Source organism: Alexandromys fortis, unplaced genomic scaffold (assembly GCF_014885135.2).
Source record: "Alexandromys fortis isolate MF-2015 unplaced genomic scaffold, M_Fortis_MF-2015_v1.1 scaffold_35, whole genome shotgun sequence".
NCBI classification, from domain to species: Eukaryota; Metazoa; Chordata; class Mammalia; order Rodentia; family Cricetidae; genus Alexandromys; species Alexandromys fortis.
Window position 1 is genome coordinate 2,791,668 of NW_026067913.1, and position 12,531 is coordinate 2,804,198.

The window sequence follows — 12,531 nt, forward strand, 5'->3', positions numbered from 1 at the left end:
GCTAGTTCTGTATATGGTATAGCTAGTGTGGTATGTTCTGGAATTTGCAGGAGGTGAGGCCTGGTTGACAGAAATACATTGCAAGAGTTGGGCATCAGAGCTTGTACTAGTCCTTGGTTTGAGCTCTAATGGCAAGGGGTTTTGATCCTACTTCATGTTCTGGCTTGGTGGGAGCCTAGCCAGTTTGGATGTTCACCTTCCTAGACATGGACGGAGTGGGGAGGACCTTGGACTTTCCACAGGGCAGGGAACCATGACTGCTCTTTGGATAGGAGAGGGAGGGGGAGAGAAGTGGGGGGAGGGGGAGAAGAGAGGGGGGGAGAAGAGTGGGGGGAGGGGGAGGGAAATGGGAGGCTGGGAGGAGGCGGAAACTTTTTTTTTTCTTATTCTCAATTAAAAAAAAAAGAGTTGGGCATCAGAGCTTGTACTGGTCCTTGGTTTGAGCTCTAATGCCCCAACATATTCCTACTGCCTTCAACTGAGCTGTTCTACACCTTCAATGGCATCGAAGAAAACCCCTTGGAATCATGAGACACACTTACCTCTCCTAAGTTCTTTCATTGTGGTGTCAAAGGAGAACATTGTAATGAAACAATGGAATATCTTGAGAGGTCAGTGCAACATTATCAAAATCATAGTATATATATATAGCAACATCACAATTATGCAGTTTTTGAACTGAAGTGGACATTGTGCTGTCGTGATGCTTCATTGTTTCAAACTAATGCTCCCTTTGCCCATGCCAGTGTCAAACTATGACATCACAATAAACTTTGGCAACACAACACTCATTTGTTCCATTTAAACGATTAATGGAAACCTCCTTCCCAAATGCTTATCTTCCATCACAAAACTGAATTATGATGCTACAATGAAAACTGACCTATTTGCACAAAAAAATTGACAAATGCTCTGTAAATTGGGATATATTTCATTAAAGCAGATACTATTCCTGAAAAGAACATTATGTTCTTCAATGTCAGCTTTTAATTATGTTTTTACTTTTCAATTAAATTAGGACTAGAATTTGCATCAAATATATACTTGGTGTTCTTGCCACTAAAGGAAGAAAGGAAGCATAAACAGGAAGTGCCAGTGAAGTGAGCAAAGAGAGGGAGAGTAGAGAATGGGAGATGAAAGGCAGAAGAAATGTGGAGATTAATTCCTAAACTTGATTGTAACAATAATTCCACAATGCATATGTACTGCAAAATTTATATAATCAATCTGATTTTTCTATTGTGCCCCAATAAAGACAAAATTTGAAAATTATAATCATAACAAAATGTTATATAAATGACAGCAGAATGTGATCTCATCAACACTCAAGAAAGCTTTCTTTCATAAACTACCCTCAGTTCAAACATTATTTGAAGACCACTTGCTGAGTACTCTTTAACAATATTTTTTCTTCATTCAAACCTTACATGTCACTTGACACTACAGCTTTTAAAACACCACTTTCCTTGTGTATCTTGCTGCACATTTCTTTGGGGAAAGTTACTTCACAACCACATTTGTGCTGAACTCAGTTAGGTCTTTTAGGTCTTTTCAAATATCAGAAGATGCATTTTGCTTTATTTGAGCTGACAGGCTTTGTGTTAATATTTAAAGTGTTAGGTTTGTGGTGTATCACAAATATTACAGCTATTTTATTTCACTTACTAGAGACTTGAAAGCTCAGTGATGAGGAATTGCTTGTTTAGGGCAGGATGTTATGGTGATATCTGCAATGGCTTAACTTTCAGCACATTATCACTCAGTTTTCTAATATTAGAACTTTTACTATTAAAAATGACAGGTAAAAATTGTCATTGAAACAAATTCTAGCTGGTAATGACATGTCAAAACAAATTTATGATTGCTAAAGTGAGCAGTAATCACACATATATAATTTATTTTGTTTTTCAAACATCTAAACAATAGTATAAATTAATAGCTAATGTCTATCACTGTGACAGAACAGAAAATAATTACCTGAAAAGCAATGGAGTAAATATTAAGAATGTCAGTGGCAGACAAAATTCCCATAAACAGGGACTAAATCCAAATGCTTTATGTGTTTATCATTTTACCCATTTGGTGTATATGCTCTGAGAAATGTGAGTCTATAACAAACCCTGGAAGATCCAGGTTCCCAGGTCGCACAAAGTGAATCTAGGTCCACTTGTCCAATGCCATATTTAGAAACCTAGATAGGATCTCATGTTAAAGAAAAGATCAATACAGGCAAAGTACAAAATTTGTTCATTCTCCAACTTTTAAATGTTCAAATTGTGTGCACAGATCTCTGCTAGTCAACACTGAACATCAAAGCACTAAGGATATCTTCTATATATCTTAAAAATTCATGTTATTATAAAGAGCTTTGATAAAAGTGTTTCACATTAAGCTGCTATAATAGTATTAATGCACTTGTTGATGCTTTAGATATTCCCAAAAGCCATTTCTATTTTAATCAAAAGGGACTTTTAAATTCAATAATGTACCTCAGGCAGGGTTCTTAACAACTTGTTATAATTGCAGATAAAGAAGTAGTTAGTGACAATATTGTTATACTTTCTTGTGTGCCTGTAAGGGTTTGAGTGTGTTTTCCTATATCAAGCAGCAATTCAAAAGCAAGTTTGGCTCTATACAATTTGAAAAGCTGGTTCCTATATCTGGTACTTTTGGGGATTTTTATTTTTGTATTTCTACTCTATGTGCAGTTGAGAATGACCTTCAACTTCCAACTCTTCTGATTCCATCTCCAGAATGCTCAGATAACAGGTGAGCACATGCTACCTACTTACTTTATACAGTGCTGTGGATTGATTCCAGGACTTTGTGCATATTAGTCTATGTACCAGGTGGGCTATATCCCTAGATCACAAGGAATAGTCTTTAATTAACAAGTACAAATCACATTGAAAGATGTGAGTTTATGGGTTAAATAAGAAGAGCCAAAGAAGCTGGGAAGTGGTAGTGCACGCCTTTAATACTAGCACTCGGGAGGCAGAGGCATGTGAATCTCTGTGAGTTTTAATCCAGCCTGGTCTACAAGAGCTAGTTCCCTGAGAGGCTACAAAGCTACAGAGAAACCCTGGGGGAAAAAAAGAAGAAGCAAAGAAAGCAAAGATAAGGGACCAATAATAGAATGAGCTCCTTGTGATAGCAGACACTGAAGAATACAAGTTAAGTTTCAAACTGGAGACAGACACTTATGAAAGCTCATAAACGAGTCGGTTTTGTTCATGAAATCAGAAGCAAAGGTAACTGCTAATCTAACAACTGTGAACCAAAATCTATGATTGAGCCCTTGCTATAATTCAAGGTTAATTATTAAAGGTAATTATTAAGGAACAAAGGAAATGACGAAATTCTCAGTGTCATTACTCATGCCTATTATCCCCTAATTCAGAATACTGAAGCATCAGTGTGACACCAAGTGAAGAACAGTTTGGGTGGGGACAGCAATTTGGAGAGGTCTGTATTCTTCATACCTCATATAGAGTTGTTCTTCTCGTGAAGGTGTAAGTTTTCTAGTTGAGGGTATCAGGAGTGAGTAAAGATCACGGAATCCTGCCGTGGAGAAAAGTGAAGAGTATAGTTGTACAACTGCATCAGAACTGGAATAATGGACTCATGGCAGTAAGGAAATGACGGAAGGGAAATAATGGAGAGTCAGAATCCCACCCTCCATCCTTTAAAGTTTTGCCATGAGCTTTTCAAAGAGATTCACTAAGAACTGTTGTAGAATATGAAAGTTTAAACCAGTAAGGGAAATTAATCAAATATTTGAAGAATGGGATTAGGGGAAAGACCCCATCTTCTGTCTCACTTTCCTACCCCACTATACAGAGACGCTGGCATATGCAGCCCAAAGCCTTAGCATTACCTGTGCTCTCGAGAAAAATTACCCAGGAGCCTGAATGACGGTGCACTTCATATGAAGCTACCCACGCAGCCACTTCTACTCCCACTGGCCTTGAAATATAAATTCTACCATGTTGGGAAAGCAGGGTAGGAAGGGCAGGTTAGTCAACATGCTGAGAAATAGCTACAGGACATTGCATATGGCCCCGGTATAATGCTCCCCAAGATAGAAATGTTGATAACATTAAAGGAATGGATAGAGGGAAGAAAGAGAGAGAGAGGGGAGAATGATTGAACAATAGAAAGCAAGCAAGCAACGTGTAAAAAGTAAACACTTCTAGACTCTAACAGAATTCTCAGCATAAGGACACTTTAAGAAAATATGCCTAAATTACTTGATGAAATAAATCTTTTCCTCTCCAAGTTTTTTTATCATCACATTTATTCCAGTAATAGAAACTTAAGAAAATGTGCTGAATAATTTACGTCATTGTGACATAGGCTAGAGTCATCTGAGTAGAGGGAACCCCAATTGAGAAAATGCCTCCATAAAATTGGACTGTAGGCAAATTTGTAGAGTGAAGGCCCAGTCCATTGTGGATGGGCCATTCTTGGGCTGGTGATCCTGGGTTCTATAAGAAAGCGAGCTGGTAGTCCAGCAGGTCCAAGACAGTAAGTAGCACCCCTCCATGGCCTCTACATCAGCTCTTGCTTCCAAGTTATTGCCCTGTTTGAGTTCCTATTCTAAATTCTGTCAGTTTTGGACTATGGATGTAGAATCATAAGTCAAATAAACCTTTTCATCCCCCTCTAGCTTTTGGTCATGGTGTCTCTTCATGGCAATGGAACAACAATTAAGACAGTAAGAAAGGAGCCAAGAGCATGTGGTTAGCAAGCTAATAGGCACTAGGAGATAGACAGCTACGATTACTCTTTGTGGACATAGTATAAAAATGATTCGTAATGGCAAAACATTATACTCATAGAATAATGTGTCAGTCAAGTCTCGTTGAGAAGTTTCTTTCTTCAGTATATTGTGATTAACACAGAGACACACAACTGACTATGGTGTAGAATAAATTATTTCTCCACTAAATTGCTTTTGTAGAGGATTTTATCACAGCAATGGGAAAAGAAACAGCCAGTGTACCTAGTAATCATTTAACACATGCCAAGAAAGATTAAGTTAAGTGTTTTATTTAATATAATCTTAATCCTAAATAATCATAAGTGAATAATGCCAATCATACTGTACTGCATAGTATAGACCCTGAAGACTACATATATAGGAAATAGTTTCCACTTTCTCTTATAATCTCCTAATACTTGCCTAAAAGTGATATTTCCAAAATTTTATAACTTAGGTGAGAATGGCATACTTTAGTTGGATAGTAAAGAGCATAGCAATAGTAGCAAATCTTTTCTTCATACTATGTGCTAACATGGAAACATTTTATCATAGCTGTAACTCTGTGAGAATGGCATTAATGCCATCCTTAGAATGGTGCAGCCCACTGAGATAATGCACCTCAATTCACCTATGTTTGCTCACACAGCTAATGATAAACAGAGATATAATTTGACTAATGATATAATTTTGGAATTTTTAAATTTGTCTCTAGTCAAAAGTATTCCTCCTTGAATGAGTTAACATCACTTATAAAAATTCACAGAAGTAAATCTAGTTCTCTGATGTATCCCTATACCTAATCTTTGGAATAAAATAAATTAATTTTGGAAGTTTTGTTTTTAGTAATATTTTATTAAATATTTTGATAATTTTACACCATATAATTTGGTTATATTACTCCATTCTATAACTTTTCCCAGGTCAATCCTCTCTACCCTTACCTAACACCCACCCAAATTTGAGCTTTCTTCTTCCTCCTTCTCTTTCTCATGCTCCACTTCCTCCTTCCTCCTTTGGAACCTATCAAGTTCAATTTGCATTGCCTAACCAAACACAACAGCTCACACATTTGAAGAAAATTGTCTCTCATTCCTAACAGTTTAATTTTTACAGGGTTGTGAATGGGAAATAATTCATCCGTGTCAAGACAAACAAAGCCCTGGATTTGAGGATACCCAGGACAACAAGAACCAGGTGTGACAGCACATGCCTGAAATTTCATAACATCATATGTAGAATCCAAAAAATCCAAAATTCAAGATAACCTTAGCCTACATAGTGAGTTTGAGAGGAATGCCTGAGTTGCAAGAGGGTGTTTAAAAAGAAAAACTGCACAACAACAACAAAAAAAAAAAAACACAAAAAATTCTCTGTTTCACCTTTACATTTTTATTGAAATTACTGACATGTGTGTGTGTGTGTACATGTACCTCTGTACATGTATAATGAGATCAGAATACCATTTGGAAAGAGGGAAGTTTGATAGCAAATTTAAACTTTAGTGAATAAATAAACAAGGGATGTAATAATAATGATAGCTGCAGTCTGAGACAAATTCTTGACAGCAAACCTGGGTATTTCAAGGTCAGAATTAACTGTTTTAGGGCAGTAGGTGCACATCATCAAAAAAGAAGAAAAAGTAAGTAAAAAAGTGAGCACAGAACTGTGATCATTTACACCTGCTCATTCCAGAGCTTTGAAAACTGTTTTCTAAAGATAAAGCTGAAAGGCTTTTGGGGAAAATAACATAGACCTGGTATCATTGAGGCAAAGAAAAAAGAAGAAAGAAAGAAGGGAGGGAGGTAGGGAGGGAGGGAGGGAGGGAGGGAGGGAGGGAGGGAGCGAACGAAGAAAGAAGGAAGGGAGGGAGGGAGGGAGGGAGGGAGGGAGGGAGGGAGGGAGGGAGGAGGAGGCGGGGAGGAAGGAAGGAAGGAAGGAAGGAAGGAAGGAAGGAAGGAAGGAAGGAAGGAAGGAAGGAAGGAAGGAAGGAAGGAAAGAAAGAAGACGGGGGAGAGAGAGAGATAGGCAGACATATCTAAACTTGGAACCACCTGTTCATGCTTAAATTTCTATCTTGTTGAGGCAGGGTGTTACTCTGTAACCTAGGCTGACCTCCAACTTCAGTTTCCCTGTGGTCATAGCACAGGTGTTGCCACCATTTCTATCTTTTCTTGTTACCAATACTCATGCTTTTATCCCATTAGTATAATGCCCATGTTCATATGCATTGCTGGGTATACTGTAACAAAATAGGCAGCAGATCTTGCTTACTTTTTTCTGCTTCCTGCTAAGGGAATCCTCCTCTCTCAGCTCTTCCCTTCCCTTCCATTTTCCCTTCTTTGCCTCCCCTCCCCTGCCTTCCCCTCACCTTCCCTTCCCTTTCCTTTCTCTTCTTAATTTTTCTGCACCCCCTAATTAGTGCAATAGATAGATCAATGGGTTCATGATCTAGTTCCTTTACACCAGCAATTTGAAACCTGTGGGTCCTGACTCCTTTGGGGTAAGATGACGCTTTCACGGGGGTCGCATATCAGATATCCTGCATATCATATATCTACGTTATTTTTATAACATTAGTGGAATTATGGTTCTGAAGTAGCAAAGCAGATAATGTTATGGTTGGGATCATCACAACAGGAGGAACAGTATTAAAGTGCCACAGCATTAGGAAGTTTGAGAACCACTGCTTTACAATAAGTAGAAAAGGGAGATTTGCCACACTAATTACTGCAGAATGTATCCACACACTATTTTGTCATTCTAAAATAATATAGTTGTGTTCAATTCTGAATTCCTGCTCCTTGCAACTGGAGTATGAAGCTAAACCCATGAATAAGGGAGAAGGGCTTATTGTTTTAAGATAACAATGATATTCATTGCAAGTGGACCCTTTAAAGGTTCAACTTCTATTCTGAATGTTCTGGTTCTTTTCAGATATAGATGAGAGCTAATGGACCTACCGTGGATTTAGCAACCAACCTTATAAAACTTGGAAGATGAAGAGATAAGGAAGCTTTGAACCCTCTTATTTCTATTTTTAGTGCTTGGTATGATGAGGGAGTTATAATAGACTTAAGCAACGTTGCTGTCTTGTCTGGGAAATCCAGGTTAAGCTATTTACGGAGAGACGATGTTATACTCAGAAGACAGAAGACACAAACAGAAACAAACAGGGGAGCTGCAATGTATACTGATGAAAACTTCAGTTTTAAGTCAAACTTTTGACATACATTGATCACTGTTAGGAAATAAGTAGGCTACAAAATACACCACGTAATAGGTTCTTTTTATATTACTCACCCTTAATAAGAATATGTTCATGAAGTTCTATCCTGTAATTTTGTGGTTTTCTCCTAATATTTATAAAAATACCTGTCTTCAGGTTCCAGAGCCTTCAGTATTCACAAGAAACTCATGAAGGCACAAGATCCCTTATGTCTGCGCTACTTCCTTTCTTGTATTCCTACGCTATATACCTGACTGTGACTAGTGACTGACTTAGCATTTTCAATGCCTTTTCCCCCCTAGTCACATGACATGTTTCCAGTTCTGGAAGATTCCCGTCATGTTCCTATTGGCAGCATGTAGAGTATACTTTGCTCTCATTGCTCCTTTAGGACAACTCGTCTCTCTCTTTACTTTTGGCTCAGTAGTAGTAAACTAATGGATCCTAAAAATATCTTGGATATTGATTGGGGTACTTTGCATCAAAGCGCTTTTCCATTTCCAGTGGAATGGCTCCTTTGTTTTCTTCTTTCACTATTATCATAAAATCTCTCCCTTAGAGAGAGATTTTGTACATGCTACAATTCAGAGCTTGGTTAATGCTAACACAATAATTTCTCTGTGTAGGGCTTTAACGGTGGGAAATAGATGGTGAGTTCTCTAAGTGTAACAACAGATTGTTGGCTATTATCCTCAGATGCAGAGGCTTATTATATCTCAACCTGCAGGAATACGAGTTTCTTCTAGGCAATGGACACAGATTCTGTCCTTGCCTCCTCTGAAGAAAGCACAGAAGTATCTCACATTCTAAGTTGTCAGAATAATTCTCATACTCCTGAGACATCTACTGAATGCAGTCATCTAGCCACAGAGCTACCAAGTTCTTAACCCCCTGAAAGAAAATCTGACTTGCCTATTCCCCGAATTCTAAAATGTCTTTGAGTTAGATTTTGTCACGTTGTGCTAAAGACTAACTGGGAATTCTTGGGGAAATGTAATTTAATATTCTCTGCCACCTACCCAGAAAAAAAGAAAGCTAAACTTCTTAAGAAGATAAAGAAAACAGTTCTATAACTGATAAGTATTAAACCAAAATATGGCACTTGTCATGGGCAAGCTAAGGCAGATTGGTAACTCATCCCTTGGACCAACTATCTGCAAATCACTTCACATGTATTCTCAAGATAAACAGTAACTAGACTTCCAGCAAGAGGTCTTGGTAGCTCTGCTGATTACACACAGGTAATCTTAAACTCACCTGGCAATTAAGGAATGTCTGTTTCTTAATGGTTTTTGTCCAAAGGAATAGTAAACTTTTCATATCTCTATAAAAGTAACATATTTATTTGTGTGTGTGTGCGCGCGCGCGTGCATTTGTATGAGACTGGGGCACATGTGAGTGTCATGGCATGCTTATAGAGGCCACAATGCAACTAGTGAGAGTCAGTTCTCTCTGCCATATAGAACATAGAAGATAAAACACAGATCATTATGTTTAGGCGTCTTTACCTGATGAGCCATCCTACTGTTCCCCTGGAATTAAATTACTAAATTAAATTACTGTAAGAGACCATCATTACTGATGTTTTTAGTTTCAAAGAGGTGGCTCCCCAATACTTAGGAAAGATTCTCCTGGTATAAAAAGCTTTTTTAGCTTTTTAATTAGTTTAGACTCATCTTAAGGTGTGGAGAAAACAATTCACAATTAGAAATTTTCTAAAATACAATAAGAAAACAGAATCCCTTTCACTTCTATACGAGGCCACCCACAGGTTTGCTGACATCAAGAACTTTATTGTTCAGATATGGAGAGAGTGAACAACCATGTCTTATTCCTGATCTAAGTGGAATAGTTTTGAAATTTTCTCCATTTAATTTGATGTTGGATATAGCCTTGTTGTAAACTGCCACTTCTATGTTGAGGTATATCTTTGTATCCCTGTCTCTCCAAGATTTTTATCATGAAGGTGTGTTGGATTTTGTCAAATGAGATAATCATGCTCCTATTTTTCAGTTAGTTTTAATGGTGGATTACATTGATTGATTTTTGTACGTTGAACCATCCTTGCACCTCTGGAATAAAGCCTGAAAGTAGAAGAAAATATAAAGAGGCAGAAATCCACAAAATAGAAGAAAAATATAAGATAGAGTCAGCATAGAAGTTCGTCGAATGTAACATTTCTTAAAAATTTCAAACCTCAGAATCCTATGGAAGTACATTTTATGTGTGTATTAGCATACCATACATATAATTTTCATGTTAAAATTCAAAAGTATGGATATGAATGATATAATGGTCATACAAACTTAAAGTTTTGTTGTTTTAAAGAAGCTGAAACTTCAAAAAATTGTTTGCCAAAACAAAGTTAATGTAATTTTACTAAATATTTTTAAACTCTTCAAGTAAGAACAACATATTGTTTTCCAAAATTCTTTAAGAATTAAAAATAAATAGTTATGTAAAATAGCTAAATATGTGTTTAACTGTTTAAAGGTTCTTTACGCTCAAATTTTCATCAAGTTTTTAAATTGCCAAATAGAAGTTCATTTTTAATTATAAGTAGAAATGAAAAAGGCCAACAAGGAAGTATCTCCAATATTTATTTTCTCTTGGTATATAGCAATTAATATATACTTCTTGATTTAAAATCCTTGTATCATCTCAGAATTCTTGTAGATCTACAGCCTAATTCTGCAGGATTCCCTATTAAGGTTCTCAAGGGACTGATATCAAAATATAAGCTAATTTAATTGCTCATCTAGAACACTAACATTTAGATTCCATTTCCAAACTTTGTACAGTTTTTGGGAAAATTGAATTTTCTATACCTATAAGACTGGAGTCACTTTTTTTTTTCTGGCCATTACTCTGATGAAGCTCAGGCTCTCAGAGGCTACCCTCATCCAACCTTGTGGCAATATCACCATATGGCAACTCTCTTCTTCAGCAATAGCAAAAAAAAATCTATCTGTACTTTGTTGTGCGATAGGTTTATGCAAGATAATATCCCATATCTATGAAATAGAATCTTTTTGGGAAGTCATTCTGTCAAGTTTTATGTCCTTGCTTTTCTCAACAGCAGGCACTATGAAGTGTATAGATCTGAGAACTATGAAAGTTGGGGGTCACGACAGAATTCTTTTTGTATAAGATTACCTAAAACCAGAGTTGAAGAATCTGTGCTGTTAGTATGTAAGTAATAATGTATTATTGCTTTAGGAATAGGAAAATATGATATAGAAGGAAGCTGAGACAGACAAGGAGAGAGAGAGATAGGGAAAGAGAGCAATAGTGGACAGACACATATAAGACCTACATTTGGTTTAAAGATGACAACGTAATACAATAAAGAAAAACTGTCACTTTCAATGAAAAATCCTTTGTGAACTGAAGTTACCTTTAGTGAAAAAGGAAAGACTATATCTTTATGTCTTACAGTCCTCATATCATCCAAAACCACCCAAATGATAGGTAACTTGTTATAAAATTAAAATCATAAAAATTCTAGAAGACAACATATGGAAATATTTTCAAGACTTTATGTTAAAGAAAATATTTTGGGGAGAAAACCAGTCACCAGTAGAATTAGTCATAATTTAGGATACATTTTGTTATTCAATGTGATGCTAAGTAGCAATAAGTATTCATGTATTGCCACTTTTCAGAAGAAAGATGGGAGCATGCAAAACCTTAAGATAATTTGATCCATATAACTGAAAAAAATGAGATAAAATTAAACCAGCCAAAGAAATATGTTGAGCTTGCATTACTCTGTGATTTAATTCCCATAAATTATAAGATTAGAAATATATTGTTAATTTTTATAGGATTTAGTATGTGTTAAGCTCAGTCCTGGAGAAAAGGAAATGGGAGGACTAACTGGGCACTTTAGGTGCTGAAAGGACTGGTCCATGGGTCCATGTATAGATGCCACTATTGAAAGTTGACTTAACTATGGTTTTGCGAAATGAAGTAGCAGTGTATGCTGCCTTTCAATTTTTGTAAAGTAATGTTCAAGTATGGAAGCTATTTGACTCCACTTTTGATATCACAGTCTTTAAAAATCATGCTAAGCAATACTCAAAATAATTTACCTGCTAATGAATTTTTTGTACCTTTACTAGTGAAATCAAGCCTTACAAAGTGATAGGTAGACATAACAAAGATTAGACATAGTCTAGTGATTACCTTATGTGAGTCCAATTTAGCTTTAGGCTGTCATTTGGGGAAGCTTCTTATTAGCCTGAACTTAACTTTGACAGCAATTTCAAGCAATTTGCTGAAAGTTTTACCCAAAATGTACCACACATGTAGTCTCACAGGTTAATATAATACATTAAGTGTATTCCTTTTCCCCAAGATGAAAACAGTACACACTTGAAGAAATTTACCATGTCAAATTGTATAATTCTTTATAGCTTCAACATTACATACATGCAAATTTAATTTAAATTGAATTTTAAATGAAAGTTAGGTTTAAGTTTTTTTTTTTAAATATAATTTTTTTATTGAAAAAAAAAAAGATTTCCGCCTCCTCCCC